General features: G+C 43.9%; 1 pseudogene; it reads left to right on the forward strand.

Annotated features, from left to right (window-relative positions):
• Window positions 1-3,493: 3,493 nt before the first annotated feature.
• The window catches only part of LOC100958686, a 2,797-nt pseudogene continuing 575 nt past the window's right edge, over window positions 3,494-5,715 (forward strand).

Consider the following 5,715-nt stretch of genomic DNA (forward strand, 5'->3'; position numbering starts at 1 on the left):
GGTTGCTGTGAACTGCGATACCATGGCACTCTACCCAGGGTGACAGCTTGAGGCTCTGTCTCAAAAAAAAAAAAAAAAAATCACCCACTGTTATATAAAGAAATGACAAATAGCAAAAGTACTGCATCCGTTTTAATTGAGATATAAAGAAAAAAATAATTGATAATTGAAAGGTTACAGAGCCAAAGATGAAAGATTATTCCAAGGCACCAGATGAAAGGAAAACAGAGGCCTGGTGTGTGCAATTAAAATGGCTTTATTCCACCTGGGTGCAGGTGGGGTAAGATTTCCAACCTCCAGGGAGTAGAAGTATACATGGGTAATGTGAAAATGGGTGGGGTGGGAGGTGTTTTAAGGTCAGGAAGGTGGGGATGGGGACATTCCCTTTCCTGGGTTGGACATCTGTTGTAAGGATGGGGGTTGGCCCATTTACATTTTCCAGGTGTGACATCCGATGAAGTAGTACAGGGGATGGACCCATTCACCTTTCTTAGGTAGGTCATCCGGTGGGAGAGGGTAAAGGGTTCATTATTTAAAGCGGGTCCACCCCATTTGGGCGGGGTTTGACTCTATTAATACTGTAAATTGGATGGAAAATTAGCATTTGGAAAAATGAGAAAGAAACTGAAAATTGAGGATTTGATTACAAGAACTAGAAGAGTTAGGCTGAGGAAACAAATGAGGTACATTTTCACTAGAGTTGCCATACTTTGGGAAAATGCAGAGGAAACCAGTCCTCCTGTAGAGTGTTAAAATATACTGGAGGGAATTAGGTGGAAAGGGATCCAGAGCCTTGCATTCCTAGGTTACAAAAGCAAAATCCAACTCAAATTTATTCTCATAAATTGCAAGAATGGCTGATCTTCAAAGTGAAATCATACAAAAATTAGAGGGGAGGTGAGAGGGAGATTGGTGTGCTCTCACCTAAGAGGCACAATGTAAAGATATATAGCACACCTCACAGGTGACAGGCACATCTACAACATGGACTTGAGCTCACAAACATAAACTATGTACCCTAATCATTTCTACCCCCATATTAATCTGAAATTTATAAAGAAAGAGGAGACGAAAAAATAAAATGTATTTTCATTGTTTAAATATCTATATTGGAGCCAGTGTCTCACTCTGTTGCCACAGACCTGAGTGCAGGAATGTCATAGCTCATAGCAAGGTCAAACTCCTGGGCTTAAGCAATCCTCATGGTTCAGCCTCCCAAGTAGCTGGGACTATAGGCCCCACCACCACCACGCCCACGCTTCCCATTCTAGTCAACAACACTGGCTAATGTTTATATCCTTGTAGAGACAGGGTCTTACTCTTGCTCAGGTTGATCTCCAACTCCTGAGCTAAAGCAATTCACCGACCTCAGCCTCCCAGAGAGATAGGATGGTAGACATCAGCCTTGGATCTCAGCCTCTTTGAATATATGAAAAAATCATTATCAACTCAGCGCTCATAGCTCAACGGTCAAGGCACTGGCCACATGCACCAGGGCTGGTGGGTTTGAACACAGCCTGGACCTGCTAAAAGCAATGAAAACCACTACAAGAACAGAAAACTAGAAAGGGGCGGCACTTGTGGCTCAGTGAGTTGGGCGCCGGCCCCATATACCGAGAGTGGCGGGTTCAAACCCGTCCTCGGCTGAACTGCAACAAAAAATAGTTTGGCATAGTGGCGGGGACCTGTAGTCCCAGCCACTCGGGAGGCTGAGGCAAGAGAATTGCCTAAGCCCAAGAGCTGGAGGTTGCTGTGAGCTGTGAGGCTACAGCACTCTACCAAGGGCGATAAAAGTAAGACTCTGTCTCTAAAAAAAAAAAGCTAGAAATTATGGTGGACCACAGCTCAACTGTGGTCCCAGCTACATGGGAGGCTGAGGCAGGAGAGCCGCTCAAGCCCTGAAGTTTGAGGTTGCTGCGAGCTGTGATGCCACTGCACTCTACCCAGGGTTACATGGTAACACTATCTCAAAAAAAAAGAAAGAAAAAGAAAACATTTTCATTTCTCAAAATGTATATATACATATCTGTACATAGATATGTACATAAACATACACACACACAAATTCATAGTTGTTCAGTAAGTACTAAAATTTCTCAGCCTGCCTCCTTTCTCTTGTTTCCAGCTGCCTCACCTTTGTAGACTTCTGTTTTCACAAACCATTAATAAACCCAACAAACTAAGCAAAAGAACATGGAAATTCTTTTTCTTTACATTTCCTGAGCTATTTTGTCTTTCAGTATTTGTTCCTTTATGCCTCCCGTGATTTCTGAGTGTCCCACGTGGAACAAAAGAGTATGAACGGTTGCTAAAAATGAGGCCCAACAGAGAGAAAGAGCATCCATCACCACCTTTATAAGAGGAAGGGCTTTATTTACTGGCCGGAAGCTTAGGGCATAGAAGAATTCAAAGGGCCTTGCTCCTAGACTAGCTTGGTCTTTCCCTTTTTATCTACAGTCAAAAAGTTCCAACCCAAGGACACCTTTCTCATTGGTCAGTTTCAATCAAGCAGGAAATGCTGTTCCAGGCTCCACAGAGCTACAGGAGTTCACAGAAGTGGAAATTTCCAAGTTCTAGAAAGTTAAGTTTACAACTTCCCAAGGGCTGAGTCACCACAGAGAGGACCCTGCAGGTGTATCCTTGAGGTCTCCTTGAGAAGACCTGCTCTCCTAGACCTCACCCTTCCTGGTTATCCTCTCTTAGAACAATCAGTGCTAAGGATGGGAAACATCTAGAAAAATGTTTGTCTTCAACCTCTGCAGAGGAAAAATGGACACACCCTTCACATTCACAACACGTTGTGAAATCAGCTGCATTCACTCCCCCTCTGCTTAAATCCAACTACCCATCTGACCTCAGCCTGAGTATTCTTCCTTACTTTATTTGGGATACTACACTTTCTCTCTTCCCAATGCTATCTCCTCTTCACTCACACCCTGCTCTCTGCTCTTTCCAATGGCTTCCACCCAGTCTCTAATATAAAATAACCTTCTGCTTATGCATCCTAATCTCCGCCTAAAGAAATTCTTCTCTCACCTTATGTGCGGGACCCACTGAGAAACTGAGCTTTTTTTTTTTTGCAGTTTTTGGCCAGGGCTGGATTTTAACCTGCTACCTCTGGTATATGAAGACAGTGCCCTACTCCTTTGAGTCACAGGCACCGCCCAAGTGACTGATTTTTTTTCCGCACCTCTTGGAAAGCACATGTAGTGAGAAGATGGAGTCAGCTGGGCTAGAGCATAGAGGACACAGCCGGTCTGGTGCTTTTAGGCCCCTTGTGACAATAACGTCCTTACTGTTTTATAAATTTAGCTCCCACCCTAAAGATACCCATCTTGAATAGTTGGGGATCTTAACTTTTGACTCGGAAATGTCATAAACTGTCACCATGTTGTGACATATTATTTAAAATAAGGCACTGGCATGTGACGCTCCATAAGCTAAAAGTGAGCACCACTGAGGCCACGGGCCCCAGATCCCTACTGTGGCAACGATGGTGGCTGCTCAGGTGGCTGGGAGATGCCAGTGGTGTGAGCACCCTCTGCAGTCACACTCCTGGGCCTTCATGGGCTTCCACCGCCCTTGTGCCCAACTTTTCCACTCTGCCCCTTCCCTCCCCTGCAATTCCAGCAACAAGGAAAAGTAGTCAGAGAAGGAGCTTTGAAGCTTAGCGGCCCGCCCCACCTCCACCAAGGAAGGAGGAATACAGTTAATAACCACCAGGTAATGGGACCAGCTTCTGGAGGAAGAGGGCTGCCCCCTGGCAGCAGCAGCATGGGCATGGCATTGCCTAATGACTGTATGACGCACACAACCTCTCCAAGGCTGAGATGGCCACACCTCAGCTTATCATACTGGCAAAGGTGGCTTTAACTGGGGAAGTAAATGACAGCTGCTATGATTACCTGGTGGGTGAAGAAAGACAGATGGCAGAACTGATGCCTGTTGGGGATAACAACTGTTCAGAGTGATGGGGAAGACCTTGAGGAATCTCCTCAAATAAAAGGTGAACCCAATGGACTGATAAACATGGAACTGAGAAATTCAGAACTCAGTATTGTACAATCTCAGCCTGTATTTGAGGCATCACCTGCCCCAGAAGTTGACAGCTCAAATAAAGATCATCCTTCAGAAACACTTGGAGCAGAAGACAAATGCAAGAACTTGAAGGCCAAACACTTTCGCTGTAAGCCATGCCAATATGAAGCAAACCTGAAGAACAGTTTGTACATCACATCAGAGTACACAGTGCCAAGAAATTTTTTTGATGAAGAAAGTGCAGAGAAGCAAGCAAAAGCCAGGGACTCTGGCTCTTCCACATCAGAAGTGGGGGATTCCTCCAAGACCCCATTAACTGTGACCACTGTGGCTAATCACATAGTAGCCACATCATATTGTAGCTACATAGCACAATCATATTGTAGTACTAATCAATATGCTCACTCTACTGCACATCTGAAACACCACACCATAGCTGGGGGTAACAAGCGAGTCTGTAAGTGCATCATCTGTACATACACAACAGTTAGTGAGTATCACTGGAGGAAACACTGGAGAAACCATTTTCCAAGGAAAGTATACATGTGTGGGGAATGCAACTATTTTTCAGACAGAAAAAAAAATTATGTTCAGGGTCTTAGAACTCATACAGGAGAAAACCTATATAAATGTGAAATTTGTCCTTACTCAGTTTTTCAGAAGACTCATGTAGCTAGACATATGTGTACTCATTCAGATGACAAGCCATTTACATGTGCAGTTACATGGCCTCTAATAAAAGTAAAGTAACTCGCCATCCAAGACAGGGTCACAATGGACCTAAACCTCTTTACTGCCCACATCATGGTTACAAAACATCAGACAGAAGCTACTTCAAAAAACATGCAGAGCTCTCATGTTAGCCCAAAGCAGTTCAATTGCCCCATATGTGACTACACAGCTTCCAGGAACTGTAGTCTACAGCATCACTTCAAATCTAAGCATCCTACTTCTCCTAAAAAAACAATGATGTCTCAAAAGTGAAACTAAAGAAAACCAAAAAGCAAGAGGCCGACTTGCCTGATAACAATACTACCAATGAAAATCCAGAAACAGACCAGACAAAAATAAAGGGAGATGGGGCTGGAAAGAAATATTAGAAGTCTGTAAATGTAGAGAAAAAATGTTTCTAAAGAGAAAAAGCCAGGCTGCGCCTGTGGTTCAGTGAGTAGGGCACTGGCCCCACATACCAAGTGTGGTGGGTTCAAATCCAGCCTCAGGCAAACTGTCACCAAAAATAGCCAGGTGTAGTGGTGGGCACCTGTAGTCCCAGCTACTCGGGAGGCTGAGGCAAGAGAATCGCCTAAGCACAGGACTTGGAGGTTGCTGTGAGCTGTGATGGCACAGGTCTTTACCTATGGCAATAAAGTGAAACTCTGTCTCAAAAAAAAAAAAAAAAAACAAGAAAAGAAAAGAAAAAGAAGAAAGGAAAAGAAAAAGCCTTGCAGTAGCATGTCAATGACCCAAGTGACTACCAGAACTCACAAATTAGCAACAGAAAGTAGAGAGATGGATGGATCTACAGGAAGTAATTCAGAAAACTTCTGTAAATCCAAGAAAAGCAAAAGGAAGATGGAAGCTGAAGCCCAATCCTTATGTGATCCTGTGAATGATGAGGAGTCTGTGACAAGAAGAAAAAGAAAATAGAAAGAGAATCCAGTAGTCAGGAAGTGCCAA

The sequence above is a fragment of the Otolemur garnettii genome, unplaced genomic scaffold (genome assembly GCF_000181295.1).
Source record: "Otolemur garnettii isolate 467f Iridium unplaced genomic scaffold, OtoGar3 scaffold00335, whole genome shotgun sequence".
Lineage (NCBI taxonomy): Eukaryota > Metazoa > Chordata > Mammalia > Primates > Galagidae > Otolemur > Otolemur garnettii.